The 26,908-nt window shown below is 47.1% G+C and overlaps 1 pseudogene; it reads left to right on the top strand.

Annotated features, from left to right (window-relative positions):
- Positions 1-3,284: 3,284 nt before the first annotated feature.
- LOC139248901 (zinc finger protein 229-like) lies at positions 3,285-26,848 on the top strand (annotated as a pseudogene).
- The last annotated feature ends 60 nt before the right edge of the window (positions 26,849-26,908 follow it).

A 26,908-nucleotide genomic window follows, 5' to 3' on the forward strand; every position in this document is an offset into this window, starting at 1 on the left:
GGTGCTCGTGGCTCAGGTAGTAATCCAAATATTGCTACCTTTGTAGTCTGATTTTTAACTTTGCCCTTAGCTGCTCATACTCTCGCAGCAGTATCTCTTGCATTGTTCTAGCGATGTCATTGGTACCTTCCTGGAACACGACAACTGCATCTTCCTCATTCCATGACAAGCTCCTCTCCAGCCCAGAGGAGATGTCCTTAACCATGGCAGTGGTCAGGCAATGCAGCCTTCGGGCCTCACCCTCTTGGCTGCAGATAAAAGTATCTATCCCCCTAACTATACTGTCCCCTATCACTACCATATTCCTTTTTACTCCCCGCACTTGAATTGCCCCCTATACCACGGTGCTGTGGTCGGTTTGCTCATCCTTCCTGCAGTCCTTGCCCTCGTCCGCATAGGGAGCAAGAATTTCGTTCCTGTTGGACAATTGCAAGGGCTGAGGCTCCTCCATCACTACATAATCGGTCCCCATACCTGCCTCACTCGCGGTTCTACACTCTTGTCCCTGACCACGGACCAAATTTGAGTTAATTAATCTAAGGGGTGTGACTGCATCCTGGACACAGCGTCCAGGTAATTCTGCACCTCTCTGATCTGTTGCATTTTTTGAAGCTCGGAGTCCAGTTCATCAACATGGAGCTGAAATTCCTCGAGCTTCAAAAAGTGCTGCAGATGTGGTCGCCGTGGACCTCAATGGGATCAAGCAGATCCCACATGCAGCAGCAGTAACACATCTCAACCCCTTCCTTCTCTAATGTAGTTAATCAATTAAGTTCTCAAGTTTTAAACATTTACTTTTTAATACCGGCTCTTAATATAAACCAATGCCGAAGAAAAGTGAGAAACTCAACACCAATCACTTAGCTGTGACGTCACACTTGGTTTTCTTTTAACTTCTTTCCCAGGTGAGCTGTCGCTGGTTGGTCGAGCTGCTTTTGTGCTCCCCGCTGCTCGGCTGCTTTCGTGATGCTCAGGCCGCTGTTTTTGTAATCCCCGCTGCTCGTCTGATTGAAGAGGGCACTGCTCTTTATGGTAAATGTTGATTGGGCACCTGATTACATTCTTTTTCCAATAACTACCTGATCCCTTGAGATGGTCACCACCTGTTAAATAAGGAAAGAGTGATTGTGTCTGTACTGGCTGCAGGTGGAGAACAAGCATTCATTCACACTAATAGGAACATAATAACAGGAGTAGACCATTCAGAAAATGTCACAAAGGAAGAGAAGGATGCCATTCTGCACCTGTAGCCTGTTGCATAGGGATAGGCTATTTAGATCTGAGATATTGCTTTATAGGAAACAGGAATGACTTACTGCCCCGCTCCATGTTAGTTGGAGCCTGCTACATAGCAATAGGAGGAGGCCATTCACCCTCTCGGGCCTGTTATATCGTAGCAGCAGGTGGCCATTCAACCTTTTATGCCTCTTAATTGGGAACAGGATGAGGACATTGAGCTCCTGAGCTTGCCCCACCATTGAATTCAATATTTTCTGGTCTGTATCTCAATACTATGTTTCCACTTTTACTCCAAATCCCTCAAAGACTTAATCAATAAAAATGTATATGTCCCAGAATACCACTGTTCCATATTGCCCTCCTTGATACTCTTCATCAATGTTACATGTGTACATTGATCATAAATGTAGGCCAACAGTCCCAGTGCAATACTGAGGGAGTGTGGCACCATCTGCGGTGCCGTCTTTCACATGAGACGTTGACCCGAGGTCCATGGCACTATTTTGGAAGAAGAGCAGGTGAGTTCTCCCCTCTGTCCTGATTTTGCTGATCCATCAACTACCATCACTGAAAACAGATGATCTGGTCATTATCATTTTGCTGATTGTCGGAGCTCTCTGTGTGCAAATTGGCTGCCGCCTTTCCTTCATTACAAAAGTGACAGCACTTCAAAACTCCTAAATTGGCTGTAAAGTGCATTGGGACGTCCTGAAGTCGTGAAAGGCGTTATATAAATTTGAATCTTTGTTTTATTTTTCTTTCGACATTTAATTGTTAGTATACAATATCACCAAAGGGCTCCCACTATTATTGGAACTTACTATCTTGCCACGTGTCAGTTTCAATCTACCTACACAGTTCACCAAAATGTTTATTTTTTAAGGCAAAGCATAACGTTCACGTACACAGAGGGTTTCACAGCAGTGCCCTGTTGAAATCTTTCATAGCTTGCGTCAAATTGTCAAAACCAGTTACATTATTGCCCAAGTTCAGTCTTTGATCTGATGCACATTGTCTATGTTTCCATCTGATGGGGCATTTAGCTCCGCAACCGGGAAATGTTGATCAACGAGATTGTAATGATCAAATCGATTGCTTGCGGTTAGGAAATGCATTGGCCACCGGGTGGCACCTCATTACAGAGTCCTGTGGCTGAGCAGATCCAACACCACCGTCCTCACTGGGACCAGATGGCCTTTTCCAATTCAACTATTCAGTTAATTCAGATCATGCTTTGTCTGTTTGGAAGGGTATGCTTACAGGGTTAGATCAAGGGGGTGGGAGGACGCTGGCGTGGAGCTTGAATACCGCGTTCACCAGTTATAGCAAACATTCTGTTACTGTGCTGCACATTCAAAGTTCGCTATGTGGTTTCCATATTGCTGATGGTAGTATGTTAATTGTCAAATGAGTTTGGCAAAGGAGTACATATTTGAAGCGTTCGGATTGGAGAGGCACCAGTCACTGTAGATCTGAACCCAGCCCGAATTGGTGGTGAAAACTGGGAGTGGAGGAGAAACAGTCGAGAAATGTGCGATGGGTTTGGATTTCAGCACAGCAGGAGGGACAATGTGTGGGACAGGCATTTACAGCTTTGGAAGAATGAGAGGAAAGAATGTTTCATGGAAACTAGATGTGTCTATTCTGAATTTCTGTCTTGTACTGACATTAATGAGTTTTGTTATCTCCTTTTACAGCGTTTTAGAAGGTTAGATTTTCAGACAGGAAACACAAATCAAACATTGCGTCACGATCTAACGGAGTCAATCTATTCATCAGGTCCTGAATATCATCGGCCTTTGAAAGTGGAAGGAGGAATGTTTGTCTTTTCTGCCTGTGGGTAAAGATTTCAAATATCACTGTGACTGGAAAAGCACTGTGACACACACACCTGAGTGAGTGTTCCAGTGCACTGCCTGTGGAAAGAGCTTTAGCCAGTTGCACAGCCTAAATGAACATTGCACCATTCAAATTGCAGAGAAAATGTAAACGTATTGTGTGCGTGAGTGAGGCTTCAACTGATCGTCCAAACATGGAGAGTTACAATGATACCCGCACCACGGAGAAACCGTGGAAATGTGGTGACTGTGGGATGGGACGCAGATCCCCATCGACGCAGTCACACTGGGGAGAGGCCGTTCACCTGCTGTGAGTGTGGGAAAGGATTCACTCGATTATCCCATCTAAAGTCACACCAGCGAGTTCACACTGGGGAGAGGCCGTTCACCTGCTCTGAGTGTGGGAAGGGATTCACTGAGTCATCCACTCTGCCGAAACACCAACGAATTCACACTTGGGAGAGGCCATTCATCTGCTCTGAGTGTGGGAAGGGATTCACTCAGTCATCCATCCTGCTGACACACCAGCGAGTTCACAATGAGGAGAGGCCATTCACCTGCTCTGAGTGTGTGAAGCGATTCACTCAGTCATCCACCCTGCTGAGACATCAGCGAGTTCACACTGGGGAGAAGCCGTTCACCTGCTCTGAGTGTGGGAAGGGATTCACTTGGTCATCCACCCTCCTGACACACCAGCGAGTTCACAAGTGACTGCATGGGTTGGAATCTGCTGTTATTTCTGCTGTAAATAGCATACTGACTGAACCATGTTCTATCTGATAATTGGGGTTTGTTTCTGCTGATGTTAATAACCCTATAACTGGGCTGGACTTTAATATTCTGGATATATTGCTTATTGTGTTCTCGGGGCTGCAGTGTCAATTTAAGAAACGCTGTGTGTTATCTTTCCCCTTAATTCAGTGACTCTCAACAGAAATACAGTTTGGAATCAAATTATGGACTTTTACTTTAACTTTAAATTGATATTTGGTACAAAATCTACAATAGTGTGTCAAAGTTTCCACTGAATAAAATCTCCAATTAGAAAGAGCTTGCTGACAGTTCTTACTGACTTGCACATTGCACAGAGTGGTCCCTCCATTATCCACCAGAAAGAAGGGGAATGGGAATTGGTGGGGAATCCGTGTCCCCAAATGTTGCCCCTCTCGTCTGGTGTAGCAATCCCCTTGGCATGGGAATAGAGACAAGTCCAGACCTAAACTGTGCGCAGTACACCAGGTGTGGTCTTACCAATGCCCTGTACAGTTGTAGCAGGACTTCCCTACTTTTATACCATCCCCCAGCATTCCATTTGGCTATTGCTGTACCTGCATACTAACTTTTTGAGTTTCATGTACAAGAAACCCCAGATCCTTCTGTACTACAGCATTTTGTAATTGTCACATTTGAATAATAATTTACTTTTTTATTTTTCCTACCAAAGGGATAACCTGACGTTTTACCACATTATAGTCCATCTGCCAGATTTTTGCTAGCTCATTGGGCCTATCTATATCCCTTTGTAGATTATTTGTGTCCTCCTTGTAACTTGCTTTCCCACCCATCTTTCTATCATCAGCAAGTTTGGCTACGTTACACTCGGTCCCTTCATCCAAGTAACTAATATAAATTGTAAATAGTTGAGGCTCCAGCACTGATCCCTGCAGCACCCCACTAGTTACTGATGGTCAACCAGACAATGAACCAGTTATCCCACCTCTCTGTTGTCTGTTATTTAGCCAATCCTCGATCCATGCTGATATGTTAACCCCATACCCATGAACTTTTACCTTGTGCAGTAACTTTTTTATGTGGCACCTTGTCAAACGCCTTGTGGAAGTCCAAATGCCCTTGTTTCCACTTTATCAACCCTGGTCGTTACATCTTCAAAGATTTCCATCAAATTTGTCAAACATGACTTCCCCTTCATAAGTCGATGCTGACTCTGCTTGACCGAACTTTGTTTTTCCAAATGTCCTGATACTGCTTCATTAATAATGGACTCCAACACTTTCCCAACCACAGATGTTCGGCTAAGTAGTTTCCCGCTTTTTGTCTGCCTCCTTTTTTAAATAGGAGCGTTACATTTGCAGTTTTCCAATCTGCTGGGACCTACCCAGAATCCAAGGAATTTTGGTAATTACAACCAGTGCATCCACTATCCCTGCCGTTACTTCTATTCAGACATGAGGATGAAAGCCACTCCTCTTGCCTCATAACCCTGCAAATCTTTCCAACTCAAATATTTATCTCTTTTTAAAGTAACATGTGAATCTGCTTCCATCACCCTTACAGGTAGTGCGTTCCAGGCCATAACATCTGGCTGCTCAATTTTTCCCCCTCGTGTAGCATCTGGTTCATTTGCCAATCACATTAAATCGGTGAAGTCTGGTTACCGAGCATTCTGACACTGAAAATTATTTCTCCTTATTAAGAGAGTTGATGGGCTGGAGGAGATTACAGAGATAGTGAGCGGCGAGGCCTTGGTGGGATTTGGACTAGAGGAGTATTTTAAAGATTGAGGACACCAGCTCTCTCTCCGATTGCAGAATGTGACTCACTGCGAACAGGAAAGGTTTTTGTTTAATGACTAAAGATGCATAATGAGGGTAAATCAATCTCTGTACATTTTAACTAACAGCAACACAGACCCCCGACAATGTAAATTGTTTCTCATTATAGAAGCATAGAACTTTACACGGAAGGAGGCCATTTAGGCCCATCGTGTCTGCGCAGGCTGACAGAGAGCTATCCAGCCTAATCCCACCAGACCAGTACCAGACCCCCCACCACTCTCTCGGTGAAGAAATTCCCCTCTAAACCTCCTACCAATTACTTTAAATCCATGCCCCCTGGTTGTTGACCCCCCTCTGCGATCGGAAATAGGTCCGTCCTATGCACTCGATTTAGACCCCTCAAAATTTTATACAGCTCAATAACGTCTCCCTTCAGCCTCCTCTGTTCCAAAGAAAAAAAACTGTTAAGTGAATTGCTGGGCTGGAGGAGGGTACAGAGATAGGCAAGGGTGATACATTGGAGGAATTTCAACAAGTGGAGGAGTATTTAAAAGGCTGAAACCACCAGCCATCTCCTCCAGCACAGAATGTGACTGACTACCAATAGGAAGGCTGTTACTTTAACGACTACAAATGCATAATGAGGGGAAATCAATCTCTGTTCCTTTAACTAACAGTGACACGCTAAGAGGGAAATGAATGATCTTTTCAATTTTTATTCGACTTGGCACTGAAGTGCCTGGAACTCATAATAGGAACTCCAGGGAAACAAAATACTGAAAAATGTTCACCTGTTACGTTGCCAAAACAAACCTCGATTTAACTGTGAAAAGATAAATTCTTTAAGAGGTGTTCGCACTGACTCACCTGACAGTCCGACTCAGGATCCAACCCTCAATCAGCGCGATTGGTCGCAGAACACGCTGCTGCCTTGGCCCACCTGTCATGTATTATACAGGTTGCCTGGGGTTGCATACTATCAGCAGACGGCTTACCTGTTGGAGTCCTAAGGGATCCCCGCATCCCTTAGGAGTACTGTATATAAGCATGTCTCCCACACTGTACCAACACTCTGGAGTCTGAATAAAGGAGCTGAGGTCACAGTTTATCATTTTCATATAAATTAGCCAGAAAAAGCAGCAAACTGTGGACTGTAGAAATTTAGAATTCAGTAGAGGAGGATAAAGGGTTTAATTAAGAGGGGGAAGCTTGCTTGAAACATAAAAACTGACTGCAAAAGCGTCCATAGATATGTGAAGAGAAAAACATTAGTGAAGACAAACGTAGGTCCCTTGCAGTCGGATTCGGGTGAATTTATAATAGGGAACAAAGAAATGGCTGACCAATTGAACAAATACTTTGGTTCTGTCTTCACAAAGGAAGACACAAATAACCTTCCGGATGTACCAGGGGACCGAGGGGCTAGAGAAGGAGGAACTGAAGGATATCCTTATTAGGCGGGAAATAGTGTTTGGGAAATTGACGGGATTGAAGGCCGATAAATCCCCAAGGCCTGATCGTCTACATCCTAGAGTAATTAAGGAAGTGTCCCTAGAAATAGCGGATGCATTGGTAATTTTCCAACAATCTATCGACTCTGTATCAGTTCCTATGGACTGGAGGATTGCTAATGGAACACCACATTTTTTTAAAAAGGAGGCAGAGAGAAAACGGATAATTATAGACCGGTTAGCCTGACATCAGAACTGGGCAAAATGTTGGAATCAATCATTAAGGATCAAATAGCAGCGCATTTGGAATGCAGTGATAGATTGGTCCAAGTCAGCATGGATTTATGAAAGGGAAATCATGCTTGACAAATCTTCTGGAATTTTTTGAGGGTGTATCTAGTAGAGTGGACAAGGGAGAACCAGTGGATGTGGTCTGTTTGGAATTTCAAAAGGCTTTGACAAGGTCCCAATGAAGAGATTGGTGTGCAAAATTAAACCACATGGTATTGTGGGTAATGTACTGATGAGGATAGAGAACTGATTGGCAGACAGGAAGCAGAGAGTCGGGATAAATGGGTCCTTTTCAGAATAGCAGACAGTGATTAGTAAAGTGCCGCAGGGCTCAGTGCTGGGACCCCAGCTCTTTACAATATATATTAATGATTTAAATGATGGAATTGAGTGCAAAATCTCGAAGTTTGCAGATGACACTAAACTGGGTGGCGGTGTGAGCTGCGAGGAGGACGCTAAGAGGCGGCAGGGTGACTTGGACAGGTTAGGCGAGTGGGCAAATACATGGCAGATGCAGTATAATGTGGATAACTGTGAGGTTATCCATTTTGCAGGCAAAAACACGAAGGCAGCATATTATCTGAATGGCGGCAGATTAGGAAAAGGGGTGATGCAGTGAGACCTGGGTGTCATGGTTCTTCAGTCAGTGAAAGTTGGCACACAGGTACAGCATGTTGTGAAGAAGGCAAATGGTATGTTGGCCGTCATAGCAAGGGGATTTTAGTGTAGGAGCAGGGAAGTCTTACTGCAGTTGTATCGGGCCTTGGTGAGGCTCCACCTGGAATATTGTGTTCAGTTTTGGTCTCCTAATCTGAGGAAGGACGTTCTTGCTATTGAGGCAGTGCAGCGAAGGTTCACCAGACTGGTTCCAGGGATGGTTGGATTGACATATGAGGAGGGACTGGGTCAACTGGGCCTTTATACCCTGGAGTTTAGAAGGATGAGGGGATCTCATAGAAACATGTAAGATTCTGATGGGACTGGACAGCTTAGATGCGGGAAGAATGTTCCCAATGTTGGGGAAGTCCAGAACCAGGGGATACAGATTTAGGATAAGGGGCAGACCATTTATGACTGATATGAGGAGAAACTTCTTCACCCATAGAGTTGTTAACTTGTGGAATTCCCTACCGCAGATAATTGTTGATGCCAGTTCACTGGATATATTTAAGAGGGAGTTGGATATGGCCCTTACGGCTAAAGGGAACAAGGGGTATGGAGAGAAAGCAGGAAAGGGGTACTGAAGGAATGATCAGCCATGATCTTATTGAATGGTTGTGCAGACTCGAAGGGCCGAATGGCCTACTCCTGCACCTATTTTCTATGTTTCTATGTCTACAGTACTCAGTTGCATTACTTTATTATGATCATAACAATTGGCAACGAGATAATGAACAACCACGTCAACAACTACGGAACAATGTTGGTCTCGTGGAGAAATTCTCAGAAGGGGATGATTGAGAGGCCTTCATGGAGTGACTCGACAAATACTCTGTAGTCAATGAGTAGAAGCAGATGAGAACACTGCCAAACGAGGGGTGATCCTCCTCACCGTCTGCGGGGCAACAACCTCTGGCCTCATGAAGAATCTTCTCGCTCCGGTGAAACCAACAACCAAATCCTATGAAGAACTGTGTAAGCTGGTCCGAACACATCGCCGAACGAAGGCGCCTTGCAGGACATTGGAATTCGATGGATTCCTTGAGCAAATGCTTAGAGACTTTTTTGTGCTTGGCATTGGCCATAAAGTTATCCTTCACAAACTGTTGACTGTTGACACACCGAATCTGAGCAAAGCCACAACGATAGCCCAGGCATTTATGGCCACCAACGATAACACTAAACAAATTTCGCAGCACAAAGAGGTTTTGGCAAGCACTGCACACAAAGTAATGCCCTTTTCAGGCAGAAATGGATATGGCAGATTGTATACGCCTGCAGCGGCACGTCCGCCGATGACCCAGAGTCTGCCATCAATCATTAATGCAAGGACTTAACCCCTTGTTGGCGCTGTGGAGGTGATCATCGAGCCCATCAATGCCGCTTCAAACAATATGTGTGCAAAGGCTGTGGAACAATGGGACACCTCCAGCCACTGTGCAGATGAGCTGCAAACCCTGCAAACCACCATGCGGAGGAGAACAGATCCATGGCGGATCAGGCTGAACTAGAGACTAGAACTGAGGTGGCAGAAGTATACTGGGTACATACCTTCACCACGAAATGGCAACCGATCATGCTAAAAGTCAAACTGGATGGAATTCCACTATCCATGGAACTGGACACGGGTGCGAGTCAGTCTATCATGAGCAAAAAGGCCTTTGACAGGCTGTGGTGCAACAAGGCACACAGGCCCTAGATTAGCTCCATTCATACCAAGGTAAGAACTTACACTAAAGAGCTGATCCCTGTAATTGGCAGCGCAGCAGTAAAAGTCTCCTATGATGGAGCAGTGCACGAACTCCCACTATGCATTGTAGCAGGAGATAGCCCCGCACTGTTCGGCAGAAGCTGGCTGGGAAAAATCCGCTGGAACTGGGACAGCATCCGAGCGCTCTCGTCCGTTGATGACGCCTCATGTGCCCAGGTTCTGAGCAAGTTCCCGTCATTGTTTGAGCCAGGCATCGGAAGTTTCTCGGGATCAAAGGGACAGATCCACTTGGTTCCCGGTACACAACCCATCCACCAAAAGGCACGGGCGGTACCATATATGATGCGAGAGAAAGTGGAAATTGAGCTGGACAGGCTGCAGTGAGAAGGCATCATCACGCCCGTAGAGCTCAATGAGTGGACCAGCCCTATTTTCCTGGTTCTCAAAGGCGACGGCACGGTCAGAATTTGTGGGAACTAGAATGTAACGATTAACTGTTTTTTACTACAGTACCAGAACCCGCTACCCAAGGCAGATGACCTATTTGTGACTCTGGCTGGAGGAAAGAAGTTCACCAGGTTGGACCTGATCTCGGCCTCAATGACGCAGGAGCTGGCGGAATCTTCGAAAGGCCTCACCTGCATCAACACGCACAAAGATCTGTTCATCTCGAATAGGTGCCCGTGTGAGATTCGATCGGCCGCAGCAATTTTCCAAAGGAACATGGAAAGTGTGCTACAGTTGGTTCCACGCATCGTGGTTTTCCAGGAGGATGTACTGGTCACAGGTCGGGACACCATCGAATACTTGCAGAACATGGAAGAGGTTCTAATTCGGCTAGGTCACGTGGGACTCATGTTGAAATGCGCAAAGTGTGTTTACCTGGCACCAGAGGTCGAGTTCTTTGGGAGAAGAATTACGGCAGATGACATCAGACCCACCGACACCAAGACGGAGTCCATCAAGAATGCGACGAGACCACAGAACATGCCAGAGCTGCCATTGTTCAGAGGACTACTCAACTATTTTGGTAATTTCATACCTGGGTTAAGCAGCTTGCTAGAACCTCTACATGTACTACGCAAGGGAGATGACTGGGTATGTGGTAAATCACAAGAGGCTGCTTTTGAGAAAGCCAGAAATCTGTTATGTTCCAACAAACTGGTTGTCTTGTATAACCCATGTAAACGCTTAGTACTAGCTTGCAATGCGTCTTCATACGGGATAGGGTGTGTGTCACAACAAGCTAACAAATCGGGAACATTGCAACCGGTCCCCTATGCATCCAAGAGTTTGTCCAAGGCCGAAAGGGTCTATCGCATGATTGAAAAAGAAGCTCTGGCATGCATTTAGGGTGTGAAAAACATGCACCAGTATCTGTTTCGTCTCATGTTTGAGCTGGAAACTGACCATAAGCCGCTCATATCGCTATTCTCAGAGAGCAACGGGATTAATGCCAATGCCTCTGCCCGCATTCAAACATGGTCACTTATGCTGCCTGCATACAACTATGTAATCTGCCACAGACCAGACAGAGAAATGCGCTGATGCTCTCAGTCAGCTACTATTGCCCACCACCGGGGTGGAAATGGCAAAGCCTGCAACTTGCTCTTGGTGATGGATGCATTCGAAAATGAAAAGTCACCCGTTACCGCCCGCAAGTTCAGGACCTGGACCAGCCAGGATCCTTTACTGTCCCTTGTAAAAAACGGTGTCCTCTATGGGAGCTGGTCCAGCATCCCAGCGGAGATGCATGAAGAGATCAAGCCATTCCAGCGGTGCAACGACGAAATGTCCATACAGGCGGACTGTCTTTTGTGGGGTAATCTCGTGGTTGTGCCGAAGAAAGGCAGGGAACTGTTCATTCACGATCTACACCGTACCCACCCAGGCATAGTAATCATGAAAGCTATAACCAGATCCCATGCGTGGTGGCCCGGCATCGTCGCAGACTTAGAGTCATGCATGCGCCAATGCAACATTTGCTCTCAACTGAGCAATACAACCAAAGAGGCACCGCTACGTTTGTCGTCATGGCCCTCCAAACCATGGTCGAGGATCCACAATGACTTTGCAGGCCCGTTCCTTGACAAAATGTTTTTGTTTGTTGTGGATGCTTAAAAATGGATTGAATGTGTAATATTGCCTGTAAGCACATCCACTGCAACCATCGAAAGCCTTCAAGCCATGTTTGCCACACATGGTCTGCCCAATGTCCTTGTCAGCGACAATGGGTCGTTCATCACCAGTGCTGAATTCAAGGAATTCATGACCCGCAATGCGATCAAGTACATCACATCCGCTCCGTTCAAGCCCACATCCAACGGTCAGGCAGAACGGGCAGTCCAGACCATCAAGCAAAGCTTGAAATGCTTATCGGAAGGCTCCCTGCAGACCCGCCTGTCCCAAGTCCTGCTCAGCTACCGCACCAGACCCCCCTCACTCACGGGGGTTCCGCCAGCCAAACTGCTCATGAAAAGGGCGCTCAAAACAAGGCTCTCTCTCTTGTCCACCCTGATCTCCATGATCACGTCGAGGACAGCTGGCATCAATGAAGCATGTACCATGATCATGCAGACTTATCATAGAAACATAGAAACATAGAAAATAGGTGCAGGAGTAGGCCATTCGGCCCTTCTAGCCTGCACCGCCATTCAATGAGTTCATGGCTGAACATTCAACTTAAGTACCCCATTCCTGCTTTCTCGCCATACCCCTTGATCCCCCTAGCAGTAAGGACCTCATCTAACTCCTTTTTGAATATATTTAGTGATTTGGCCTCAACAACTTTCTGTGGTAGAGAATTCCACAGGTTCACCACTCTCTGGGTGAAGAAGTTCCTCCGCATCTCGGTCCTAAATGGCTTACCCCTTATCCTTAGACTGTGACCCCTGGTTCTGGACTTCCCCAACATTGGAAACATTCTTCCTGCATCTAACCTGTCTAACCCCGTCAGAATTTTATATGTTTCTATGAGGTCCCCTCTCATTCTTCTGAACTCCAGTGAATACAAGCCCAGTTGATCCAGTCTTTCTTGATAGGTCAGTCCCTCCATCCCGGGAATCAGTCTGGTGAACCTTCGCTGCACTCCCTCAATAGCAAGAATGTCCTTCCTCAGGTTAGGAGACCAAAACTGTACACAATACTCCAGGTGTGGCCTCACCAATGCCCTGTACAACTGTAGCAACACCTCCCTGCCCCTGTACTCAAATCCCCTTGCTATGAAGGCCAACATGCCATTTGCTTTCTTAACCGCCTGCTGCACCTGCATGCCAACCTTCAATGACTGATGTTCCATGACACCCAGGTCTCTTTGCACCTCCCCTTTTCCTAATCTGTCACCATTCAGATAATAGTCTGTCTCTCTGTTTTTACCACCAAAGTGGATAACCTCACATTTATCCACATTATACTTCATCTGCCATGCATTTGCCCACTCACCTAACCTATCCAAGTCGCTCTGCAGCCTCACAGCATCCTCCTCGCAGCTCACACTGCCAACCAACTTAGTGTCATCCGCAAATTTGGAGATACTACATTTAATCCCCTCATCTAAATCATTAATGTACAGTGTAAACAGCTGGGGCCCCAGCACAGAACCTTGCGGTACCCCACTAGTCACTGCCTGCCATTCTGAAAAGTACCCATTTACTCCTACTCTTTGCTTCCTGTCTGACAACCAGTTCTCAATCCATGTCAGTACACTACCCCCAATCCCATGTGCTCTAACTTTGCACATCAATCTCTTGTGTGGGACCTTGTCGAACGCCTTCTGAAAGTCCAAATATACCACATCAACTGGTTCTCCCTTATCCACTCTACTGGAAACATCCTCAAAAAATTCCAGAAGATTTGTCAAGCATGATTTCCCTTTCACAAATCCATGCTGACTTGGACCTATCATGTCACCTCTTTCCAAATGCACTGCTATGACATCCTTAATAATTGATTCCATCATTTTACCCACTACCGATGTCAGGCTGACCGGTCTATAATTCCCTGTTTTCTCTCTCCCTCCTTTTTTAAAAAGTGGGGTTACATTGGCTACCCTCCACTCCATAGGAACTGATCACGTGATATTGAAGTCAATACCCTGTATTAGTACGCAATTTTGGACACGATTCCAAATGGTTTGCTGGCACTGTCATAGCCAAAGCAGGGAGTCAGATGTTTCAGGTCAAACTTGCCAATGGACTAATGTGCAGAAATCATTTGGACCAAACCAAACTGCGATTCACAAACAGCCACGAGCAAGCTGATGAGGACACCACCAACTTCGACGCTCCAATATATACACAAGCGACAACCGTAATTATGGTTGACCACGAAACTGAACTCACCATCCCCAGCAGCCCGGCAAGGGCAGCTGTCCAGCAGCACAGCGAAGAACCAACCAACTCACCCACAACTGCATTTGTACCGAGACGATCGACAAGGGAGTGAAAAGCCCCAAATTGGCTCACCCTGTAAATAAGAGTACTATTGACTTTAAAGGGAGTGATGTCATGTATGCAACCCCAGGCAACCTGTATAATACTGCCACCTGAGGGCTTATCAGTTGGATCCCAGCATCCCTTGGGAGCACTGCATATAAGCAGGCCTCCCACACTGTACCAACACTTTGCAGTCTGAATAAAGAAGCTAAGATCACACATACTCATTGTCTACAGTACTCAGTTGCATTACTTTATTATGAGCATTACACCACCGATCTCGAAGCTCTCTTCCTGTTGATTGAGCAATCAATCACCACTCGCCAACATTATGGTGCCAGATTACCTTGAGGGTCTCAGAGAAGGTAATAAATTGAAGCCGTGAATCTGAGTTAAGAAATAAAATTAGAGACGCATGAATAAACGAACGAGTAGAGGCAACATAAACTAAAGGGTACAATCCTAAAGGGGGTGCATGAACAGTGAGCAGGTTTACGCACACAAATCGCTAAAGGTGGCAGGACAGGTTGAGAAAGCAGTTAAAAAATTTACAGGATCCTGTGCATCACAGAGGCATGGCATACAAAAGCAAGGAGGTTATGATGAATGTTTGTAAAACATTAGTTCAGCCTCAACTGGAGCATTGTGTCCAATTCTGGGCACCGCACATTAAGATGTGAAGGTCTGAGAGAGGGTGCAGAAAAGATTGACAAAAATGATTCATGAGATGAGGGACTTCAGTTACGTGGAGAGACTGGAGAAGCTGGGGTTGTTCTTCTTTGAGCAGAGACGTTTGAGAGCAGAGTTGACAGAGGTGTTCCAAATCATGAGTGGTCCAGACAGATTAGATAGAGAGATACTGTTCCCGCTGGCAGAAGGGTTGAGAACCAGATGAGACAGGTTTATGGTGATTGGCATAAGATCATCATCATCATCGGCAGTCCCTCGAATCGAGGATGACTTGCTTCCATGTTAAAAAGTTCACAAGTGTTTCAATGAAGGACCTAAAATTCCAGGTCCAAACTAAATCTTGAAGGGTGGAAGATGCCTGTGCGTGGAATTTTTAATGTGTGGTGACCGTTGCATGCCAGCCACCACACGGCCTTGACAGAGCTAGGTCTTGTTCCAGTGGCAAGGATAAATCAAGACGAATGGAGACCAGCTCTGCTGCACGGACCTAGTGCGCACACAAATCGCAGTGTGGGCTGGTCCATGCTGCACCTGGGTCCTCGCCTCTTCTAGGCCCTGAACTCGCGCTTCTCCTGGGCCCCGATCACGTCGCTTTACAATCTCTCGCCGCTGCTTCACCCCGACCTCGCCGCTCCTGCTGTACCTGCCCACGCTCCAATCACTGACCTGGACCTTGGTGACGGCCCTTTTCACGGCCATTGCTGACCTGCTGCAGAACATTCTGCTCCCTGGAGTGGTACGCCCCCACGCTGCTCCTTCCGCTCGCTGGCCTGCTCCGATGGTGCTCGCAGGCCAGGGGCCGCTCAGGCTGCTGGGCTAGGCTGCCATTCTTCTCTTTCTGCTCGCCGGTCTGCTCCTATGGTGGTCGCAGGCTAGGGTCCGCTGAGACTACTGGGCCAGGCCGACATGCTGCTCCTTCTGCTCCCCGGCCTGCTCCGATGGTGCACTCTTTGGTAGACTGCAGGTAAGGCACACAAAGAAACTACACACAGGACAGTTGAACAGCTTCTCCCCAGTGTGAATTCGCTCCTGTACCAGTAGGTGGGATGAACGAGACACACACACACACGAGTGAGAGTGTCCCAGTGCACTGCCTGTGAAAATAGCTTTAACCAATCACACAGCCTGAAGAAACATCGGACCATTCTCAGTGGGGAGAAACCGTACACACGTTCTGTGTGTGGATCAGGCTTCAACTGATCGTCCAACCTGGAGAGATACAAGGACAGCCGCACCACGGAGATACCGTGGAAATGTGGGGATTGTGGGAAGGGATTCAATTGCCCCTCTGCACTGGAAAATCATCGACGCCGTGACAATGGAGTGAGGCCGTTCAACTGCCCTGTGTATGTGAAGGGATGCACTCGTTCATCCAACCTGCTGGTACATGAGCGAATTGGCAGAAGAACCAAAGGTGATGTAAGAAAAATCTTATTTATGCAGCAAGTGGTTCCGATTTGGAATGCACGGCCTGAAAAATGTGGTGGAGGCAGACTCAATCACTGCTTTCAAAAGGGAGTTGTATAATTATCTGAAAGAAAACATTTGCAGGGCCGGAGGAAAGGGCGGGGCAGTGGGACAGGCTGGGAGCCAGCAAGGGCTGGATGGGCTGAATGGCCTTCCGTGCTGTAACCATTCTCTGATTGTGTGAGCAGAACACATAAGTCTGGTCCCTGACTCAATCTAAAGCGTTCCTGATTGTGAGCACCTCTGTTAAACCTGCCCTGCAACTTCACTGCTCCAAGGAGAAACACCAAAGATGCTGCAGCCATCATCTTATTGAATGGCGGCAGGCTCGAGGGACCAAAAGCCGACTCATCTCCGATATCGGATGTTCTCATGTATTCATTACACTGGTCCCCATCCTGCACCTGATGGCCGCCCTGCAGTAAGATGGCCGCCACGCATGCTCCCTGCCCTGCAGCGGGTCAATGGCAAGCATTGTGGCGTCGAGGAAGCCCCGCTGCTGTCGCGTCCTGCGGCGGGCAGTTCTGCGCTGCCCAAAGATGGCGGCCGAAATCCCCGCAACTCCCGACAGTAAACGAGGCTCGTCCACACCCGAAAGTGCGCCGCAGCCGCCACCCGCCGACTCGGCGGCCAAATCTCGCTGCCCGCGCGTGTCCGTGAGTCCACAGGGAGGCCGGGTGCGCTGCTCGGACCGCTCCTCCATCTTCCACGGCGATGGCGAAACGTCCGTCCATCCACGGCCAATAGGCTGGCCCGCGCCTGCGCACAATGCCGCCCCGCCTCACACGGGCCCCCGAGTTGAAAGGCCGCGAGCGGAGCCCGCCAACAAACCGCCAACCGCCCGCCCACGTGCAGAACTCAGCCCGCAGCCAATGGCGAGGCGGCGCGGGGCACCAGCCCACCCAGCGCGCGCTGCTCCGCGCCAATCAGCGGCGGGGGGCGGGGGCGGGGCCGCGGCATCAATCAATCAATCGGCGAACAATCCAGGGCGCGCGGTGCTGAAGGGAAAGTGTCTCTTGCGACACAAACAGAAGATGCCGGAAGTGTCCGCGGCTCAGGCAGCATCTGTGGGCAGCGTCAGAGGGGGGTGGGGTCGCGGGCCTCCGTCACAACTGGAGAGTGCTGGGAAAGAACAGATCCTGAAGGAGCACTGGGAGGGAGAGAAAGGACAACAGGTAAGGTCTCTGATAGGGGGGAAGGCAGGATAGATTAGAGAGACAACAGGGAGGATGGGCCGAATTCAAATGGTACTGGCAGGATTAGAACAACATTAGTCAGGATAGGGTGTGAATGGTGGGATAATGATCAGTGGTCATTAGAGACAAGGAAAAAAAACAGGCTCCGCGGGGGGGTGGTGACCATGAGAAATAGGAGCGGGAGTGGCCAACCCGGACCCCGAGCCTGCTCCCTATTCTATAAGATCATGGCTTGTCTGATCCGAGTCAGTTCCACTTTCCTGCCCGCTCGCCAGAACCCTTTACTCACTTATCACTCAAATATCTGTCTATCACGGCCTTAAATACTTTCAATGACCCAGCCTCCACAGCTCTTTGGGGTAGAAAATTCACAGATTTACAACCCTCTGAGAAAATAAATTCCTCCTCATCTCATTTTTAAATTGGCGGCCCCTTTTTCTGAGACTGTCCACTAGATACAGAGAAAAATTTGCTCTACACTATCCATTCAAAATCTGCCAGGGCACGTTTAGCACGCGTTGGACAGGAAGGTTTAAGGTGGGCATTCCAGAACTTGGGGCCTGGGCAACAGAAGGTACAGCAAGCAAAACCACCAATGTTTGAACAATTAGAATTAGGGATGCTCAGGAAGACAGATATCTCATGGGCGGGATGTGGGGGGAGCAGATGTGGGGCTGGAGGAGTTTACAGAGCTAGGGAGGGGTGAGGCCATGGAGGGAGTTGAAAATAAGTATTCGAATTTTGAAATCAAGGCGTTGCTTCACCAGAAGCCAATGTCGGTCAGCGAGCACAGGGGTGATGGGTGAGCTGGACTTGTTAGGACATGGGCAGCCGAGTTTTCGATCAACTCTAGTTTATGTTGGTTAGAATGTGGGAGAAGTGCATTGGAATTGTCAAGACCAGAAGTAACAAAGACATGGATCAGGGCTTCAGCAGTGGATGAGTTGCGGCAGGGGCGAAGACGGGCGATGTTACAGAAGTGGAAATAGGCAATCTTATTTATGTTGTGGATATGTGGTCAAAAGGTTATTTCAGGATTAAGTATGACACCAAGGCTGTGAACAGTCTGGTTCAGCCTCAGAAAGAAGTTGGGGCGAGGGATGGAGTCAGTGGCTTGGGAAAGGAGTTTGTGGAAAAGACAATTACAAATATTAGAATATTTCACAGGCTATCACGTGTAAAATGTGTGGATGAGTTTTTTAAATTCAATCGGATCCAAAACTGGGTTAATTGACACAGAAAGTAACGGATTTCAAATCTTATCCAAGACAGTTCAATAACGGGGTGATTTAAAGGATTTCAGCTGTGTTTAAAGTGAGACACTGCCGTTAAGTCTACTACAACCACAACTCATGTACTCAAACGGAACAAGTTTGGGGTTTGTTATGATAGAAGGTGAACTAGGTGAGAAGTGATAAAAGTTAGTTTCAGAAAAAGCACTAAAATGGAACACCGATTGGTCTCCTCTGATCATGGAGGAATCAAATATTCCACACGCTGTTTTGAAACAAAGATAATTTATTCAACTTTTATACAGGGTATTGATTTTCAGCTCAGGTATAGGGGTTATTAAGATTATCAGAAACAGACAAAAGCTCCCAGAATGAATATGGTTCAGTGCCCAATGCAATCATAGTAAATCCTGTTCTATTTACAAATGCAGCCTTTCTCCTCAGCCCATTTAAAACTGAGCTGAGGAGGAATTTCTTCTCTCAGAGAGTTGGAAATCCATGGAATTCTCTGCCCCAAAGAGCTGTGGAAGCTGGGTCATTGAATATATTTAAGGCGGAGATAGACAGATGTTTGAGCGATAAGGGAGTAAAGGGCTCTGGGGAGCAGGCAGGAAAGTGGAGCTGAGTCAATGATCAGATCAGCCATGATCTTATTGAATGGGGAGCAGCCTCGGGGGGCTGCTCCAATGTCTCATGGTCCAATGTCTCATGGTATTATCTACCCAGCGTGCCCCGCGGGGGAGAATGTGTCGCAGCCAGACTACAGGAGCTCAATGCGCAGGCGCGGGCCCTGCCTGGCTTTGGAGGAGGAGACACGTTTTGGACAGGCTCTACAGAAGTGTCTTTTTCAGCGGTACGGAGCGGAGTAATTGACCAGCGGGGAGCAGGGGAGGCTTCATAAACAACCGGTGTCCGCCGCAAGCCCGGAATATTTACCGGAATATCGGTGGTTGCAGCTTCTGGTTTTCTACCGATCAGAGGCCCAGGCTAACGGCGGCCATCTTCGTGTAGGAAGGCAGATTCAGTGCTCCGCTATCTTGATTCCGTGAGTAGCACAGCGCATGCGTGGCCATCTTTGTGCAGGGACGAAGTGAGTAAAGAGAACTGAGAGTCAACACCTTCAGGGGAGGGGATACCAGTGACTGTGGAACTGAACCCAGTCAGAGTCAGCGTCTTCAGGCGAGGAGAGGGGAACCAGCGAGTGTGGAACTGATCCCAGCCACAGTCAGCATATTGATGGGAGAGAGGAGAAACAGTGAGTTTAGAACTGATCCCAGCCAGTGTCAGCACCTTCAGGGGAGGAGAGGGAGGGGAACCAGTAAGTATCGAACTGAACGCAGCCAGAATCGGTGGTGAAAACTGGGAGTGGAGGGGAAACAGGTTAGACCATAAAAAATAGGAGCAGCAGCAGGCCATTTGGCCCCTCGAGCCTGCTCCCCCTTCAATAAGGTCATGGCTGATCCGATCATGGACTCGGCTCCACTTCCCTGTCCGCACCCCATAACCCTTTACACCCTTATCGCTTAAAAATGTGTCAATCTTCAACTTAAATATATTCAATGACCCAACTTCCACAGCTCTTTGGGGCAGAGAGTTCCATGGATTTCCAACCCTCAGAGAAGAAATTTCTCCTCATCTCAGTTTTAAATGGGTGGCCCCTTATTCTGAGACTATGTCCGCTAGTTTTAGGTTCCCTGATGAGTGGAAATGTCCTCTCTACATCCACCTTATCGAGCCCCCTCATAATCTTATAAGTTTCAATAAGATCAACCCTCGTTCTTCTGAACGCTAATGTGTATAGGCCCAACCAACTCAACCGATCCTCATAAGTCAACTCACTCATCTCCGGAATCAACCCAGTGACCTTCTCTGACCCGCCTCGAATGCAAGTATATCCTTTCTTAAATGCGGAGACCAAAACCGTACGCAGTACTCCAGGTGTGGCAACACTAAATCCCTGTACAGTTGTAACAGGACTTATCTGCTTTTATACTGTGAGGTTATCCACACTGGTGGTAAAAACAGAGAGATAGACTATTATCTGGATGGTGACAGATTAGGAAAAGGGGAGGTGCAACGAGACCTGGGTGTCATGGTACATCAGTCATTGAAGGTTGACATGCAGGTACATCAGGCAGTTAATAAAGCAAATGGCATGTTGGCCTTCATAGTGAGGGGATTTGAGTACAGGGGCAGGTAGATGTTGCTGCAGTTGTACTGGGCCTTGGTGAGGCCACACCTGAAGTATTGTGTAGAGTTTTGGTCTCCTAACTTGAGGAAGGACATTCTTGCTATTGACGGAGTGCAGCGAAGGTTCACCAGTCTGATTCCAGGGAAGGCGGGACTGACATATCCGGAAAGACTGGATCAACTGGGCTTGTATTCATTGGATTTCAGAAGAATGAGAGGGGATCTCATAGAAACGTTTAAAATTCTGATGGGTTTAGACATGTTAGATGCAGGAAGAATGTTCCCAATGTTGGGGAAGTCCAGAACCAGGGGTGACAGTCTAAGGATAAGGGTTAGCCATTTAGGACCGAGATGAGGAGAAACTTCTTCACCCAGAGAGTGGTGAACCTGTGGAATTCTCTTCCACAGAAAGTTGTTGAGACCATTTCACTAAATATACTCAAAAAGGAGTTATATATACTCCTTACTACTAGGGGGATCAAGGGGTAGGGTGAGAAAGCAGGAAGGGGCTGCTGAATTTGCCTGTTCAGCCATGCACTCATTGAATGGCGGTGCAGGCTCGAAGGGCCGAATGGCCTACTCCTGCACCTATTTTCTATGTTTCTACTCTATCCCCTTTGCAATAAAGGCCAACATTCCATTTGCTTTCCTGATTACTTGCTTTACCTGCACACTAACTTTTTGTGTTTCATGCAAAAGGACCGCCAGGTCCCTCTGTACTGCAGGCACTTTACAATATTTCTCGATTTAAATTATAATTTGCTTTTCTATTATTTCTGCCAAATTGAATAACCTCACATTTTCCCACATTATACTCCATCTGTCAGTTTTTGCCCACTCACTTATCCTGTCTATATCCCTTTGCAGATTTGCTTTGCCACCCATATTTGTGTAGTCAGCAAACTTGGATACATAACACTCGGTCCCTTCATCCAAGTCATTAATATAGAATGTAAATAGTTGGGTACCCAGCACCGATCCCTGCGGCATCCCACTAGTCACTGTTTGCCAAGCGGAAAATGACCCATTTATCCCGACTCTGTTTTCTGTTAGTTAGCCAATCTTCTATCCATGCTAATATATTACCCTCAACCCTGTGAGCTTTTATCTTGTGCACTAACCTCTCATGTGGCCCCTTATCGAATGCCTTTTAGAAATCCAAATACACCACATTCACTGGTTGCCCCTTATCGACCCTGCTTGTTATATCTTCAAAGAACTCCAGCAAATTTGTCAAACATGATTTCCCTTTCATAAAACCATGCTGACTCTGCTTGATCGGATCATGCTTCTCCAAATGATCCGCTACTGCTTCCTTAATATTGAACTCAAGGATTTTCCCAACTACAGATGTTAGACGAATGGTCTATAGTTTCCTGCTTTTTGTCTGCCTCCTTTTTTAAATAGGGGCATTACATTTGCAGTTTTCCAATCTGCTGGGAGCGCCCCAGAATCCAGGGAACGTTGGTAGATTACAAACAATGCATCCACTATCTCTGCAGCCACTTCTCTTAAGATTCTAGGATGTAAGGCATCAGGTCCAGGGGACTTGTCCGCCTTTATTCCGAATATCACCTCCTTTGTGATTGTGGTAAGTTCCTTCCCCGCTATAGCCCCTTGACTATCCACTGTAGGGATATTTTTGGTGTCCTCAACCATAAAGACTTAGACAAAATATATTTTCAGATTTTCTGCCATCTGCATGTTCCCCATCAATGATTCCCTGGTTTCGTCCTCTAAGGGACCAACATTTACTTTAGCCACTCTTTTACTTCTTATATACCTGTAGAAACTCTTGCTATTTGTTTTTATATTTCGTGCTAGTTTACTTTCATAGTCTATCTTCCCTTTCTTAATCATTTTTTTAGTCATTCTTTGCTGGCTTTTAAAAGCTTCCAAATCTTCTGTCCTCCCAACAGTTTTGACTACTTTGTATGCCCTTTATTTCTTTAGTTAGCCACGGATGGATATCTTTTCTTTTACACATTTTCCTCCTCACTGCAATATATTTTTCTTGAGAGATGCGAAATATTTCCTTAAATGGACGCCATTGTTCATCAACTGTCCTACATTTTAATGTATTTTCCCAATCCATTTTAGCCAAATCTTCCCTCATATCTTTGTAATCTCCATCATTTAAGCTTAGAACGCTGGTTTGAGATCCAATTTTCTCGCCCTCCATTTGAATTTGAAATTCAACCATGCTATGATCATTCCAAGGGGGTCCTTTATTCGGAGATTGATTATTAATCCTATCTCATTACACAGGACCAGATCGAAGACAGCCAGCACTTCAGAGGAGATGAGGGAGAGGAAACCAGTAATTGTAGAATTAAACCCAGCCAGAGTCAGCACCATCAGGGGAGGGAGGGGAACCAGTGAGTGGAGAACTGAACCCAGCCAGAGTCAGCAATGTCAGGGGAGGAGAGGGAAGGGAACCAGTGAGTGTAGAACTGTACCCAGACAGAGTCAGCACCTTCAGTGGAGGAGAGGGAGGAGAACCAGTGAGTGCAGAACTGAACCCAGACAGAATCAGCACTATCAGGGGAGGAGAGGGAAGGGAACCAGTGAGTGCAGAACTGTGTTCAGACAGTGTCAGCACCTTCAGGGGAGGAGAGGGAGGGGAACTAGTGAGTGTAAAATTGAACCCAGCTAGAGTCAGCACCTTCAGGGGAGGAGAGGGAGGGGATCCAGTGAGTGTAAAACTGAACAATGTCAGAGTCAGCACCATCAGGAGAGGAACCAGTGAGTGTAGAAATGAACCCAACCAGAGTCAGCACCATCAGGGGAGGGGAATGAGGGGAACCAGTGAGTGTAGAACTGTACCCAGTCAGAGTCAGCACCTTCAGTGGAGGAGAGGGAGGGGAACCAGTGAGTGTAGAACTGAACCCAGCCAGAGTCAGCACCTTCAGGGGAGGAGAGAGAGGGGAACCAGTGAGTGTAAAACTGAACCCAGCCAGTGTCAGCACCTTCAGGGGAGGAGAGGGAGGGGATTCAGTGAGTGTAGAATTGAACACAGTCAGAGTTAGCACCTTCAGGGGAGGGGAGGGAGGGGAACCAGTGAGTGTAGAACTATAACCAGACAAAGTCAGCCCCTTCAGTGGAGGAGAGGCAGGGGAACCAGTGAGTGTAGAACTGAACCCAGCCAGAGTCAGCTCCATCAACAGAGGAGAGGGACGGGAACCAGTGTCTTAAATTTATTCAATGAGCCAGCTTCCACAGCTCTCTGAGGCAGCAAATGGCACAGATTTACAACCCTTTGAGGGAAGACATTCCTCCTTATCTCAGTTTTAAATGTGCGGCCCCTTATTCTAAGATTATGCCCCTTGTTCTAGTTTCCCCTATCAGTGGAAACATCCTCTCTGCATGCACCTTGTCAAGCTCCCTCATAATCTTATACGTTTCGATAAGATCACCTCTCATTCGTCTGAATTCCAATGAGCAGAAGACCAAACCACTCAACCTTTCCTCAAAGGTCAACCCCCTCATCTCTGGAATCAACCTCGTGAACCTTCTCTGACCTGCCTCCAAAGCAAGTATATTCTTTCTTAGATATGGAAACCAAAACTGTCCGCAGTATTCTTGGTGTGGCCTCACCAATACCCCGTATAACTGTAGTACGACTTCCCTGCTTTTATACTCCATCCCCTTTCCAATAAAGGCCAAGATACCATTGGCCTTCCTGTTCACTTGCTGTACCTGCACACGAACCTTTTGTGTATCATGCAGCAGGACCCCCCAGGTCCCGTTGTACTGCAAATTTTTCTCCATTTATATAATAACTTGCTCTTCACATTTTTTTCTGCCGAAGTGCATAACCTCACACTTTCCAACATTATACTCCATCTGTCAAATTTTTGCCCACTCACTGAGCCTGTCTATATCGTTTTGCAGGTTTTTTGTGTCCTGCTCACACATTGCTTTTCTTCCCACCTTAGCTACATTACACTCGGTCCCTTCATCCAAGTCGTTAGTATAAATTGTAAATAGTTGGGGTCCCAACACTGATTCCTGCGGCACACCACTAGTTACTGATTGTCAACCCGAGAATTTATCCTGACTCTCTGTTTTCTGTTAGTTAGCCAATTCTTTATCCATGCGAAAATATTACCCCCAACCCCATGAACTTTTATCTTGTGCAGTCACCTTTTATGTGGTACCTTGTCAAATACCTTCTGGAAGTCCAAATACACCACATCCACTGGTCCCCTTCATCCACCCTGTTCCTCAAAGCCAGACTCAGCACTTTTAGGGGAAGAGAGGGAGGGAAACTAGAGAATGTGGAACTTAATGCAGCCAGACTCAGCACCTTCAGGGGTGGGGAGGGAGAGGAACCAGAGAGTGTAGACATGAACCCAGCCAGAATTGGTGGTGATAACTGGGAATGGAGGAGAAACAGTGTAGAAATGTGCGATTGTTTGGATTTCAGCACAGCAGGAGGGACAATGTGTGGGACAGGGATTTACAGCTTTGGAAGAACAAGAAAGGAAAGAATGTTCCATGGAAACTAGATGTCTCTATCCTGAACCTCTGTCTTATACTGACAGCGATGAGTTTTATTATCTCCTTTTACAGAATATTAGAAGGGGAGATTTTCAGACAGGAAACGCAAACCAAACATCATGTTAAGATCTGACGGAGTCAGTCGATTCATCAGGACCTGAATATCATCGGTCTTTGAAAGTGGAAGGAGAAATGTTTGTCTGTTCTGTTTGTGGGAAAAGATTTCAAACATCAGTGTGACTGGAAAAGCACCGAGACACACACACGCGAGTGAGAATGTTCAAGTGCACTGCCTGTGGAAAGAGCTTTAACCAATTGCACAGCATGAAAAAACATCGCACCATTCACAGCACGGAGAAATTGTAAACGTGTTGTGTGCGTGTGCGAGGCATCAACCCATCGTCCAACCATGGAGAGTCACAAGGATACCCGCACCAAGGAGAAACCGTGGAAATGTGGTGACTGTGGGAAGCTATTCGGATCACCGTCTAAGCTGAAATTTCATCGCCGCAGTCACCCTGGGGAGAGGCCATTCACCTGCTCCGAGTGTGGGAAGGGATTCACTCAATCATCTGACCTAATGACACACCAGCGAGTTCACACTGGGGAGAGGCCGTTCACCTGCTCCGAGTGTGGGAAAGGATTCACCACGTCATCCAGCCTGCTGATACACCAGCGAGTTCACACTGGGGAGAGGCCATTCACCTGCCCTGAGTGTGGGAAGGGATTCACTTGTTCATCCAACCTGCTGAAACACCAGCGAGTTAACACTGGGGAGAGGCCATTCATCTGCACTGAGTGTGGGAAGGGATTTACTCAGTCATCCACTCTGCTGAAACACCAGCGAGTTCACACTGGGGAGAGGCCATTCACCTGCTCTGAGTGTGGGAAGGGATTTACTCAGTCATCCGACCTGCTGACACACCAGCGGGTTCACACTGGGGAGAGGCCATTCACCTGCCCTGAGTGTGGGAAAGGATTCAATGTGTCAAATGACCTTGTAAATCACCAGCGAGTTCACACTGGGGAGAGGCCGTTCACCTGCTCTGAGTGTGGGAAGCGATTCACTTGTTCATCCAACCTGCTGAAACACCAGCGAGTTCACACTGGGGAGAGGCCGTTCACCTGCTCCGTGTGTGGGAAGGGATTCACTTGTTCATCCGTCCTGCTGAGACACCAGTGAGTTCACACTGGGGAGAGGCCATTCACGTGCTCTGAGTGTGCGAAGGGATTTACTCAGTCATCCACCCTGCTGACACACCAGCGAGTTCACAAGTGACTGCAGGGGTTGGAATCTGCTGTTATTCCTGCTGCTAATCACATCCCGACTGAACCATGTTCATTCTGACAGTTGGGGTTTGATTCTGCTGATGTTAATAACCCTATAAGTGGGCTGGACTTTAATATTCTGGATATATTGCTGATTGTGTTCTCGGGGCTGCAGTGTCCATTTAAGCAACGCTGTATGTTATCTTTCCCCTTAATTTAGCA

This window comes from Pristiophorus japonicus, unplaced genomic scaffold (genome assembly GCF_044704955.1).
Source record: "Pristiophorus japonicus isolate sPriJap1 unplaced genomic scaffold, sPriJap1.hap1 HAP1_SCAFFOLD_30, whole genome shotgun sequence".
Taxonomy (NCBI): Eukaryota; Metazoa; Chordata; class Chondrichthyes; family Pristiophoridae; genus Pristiophorus; species Pristiophorus japonicus.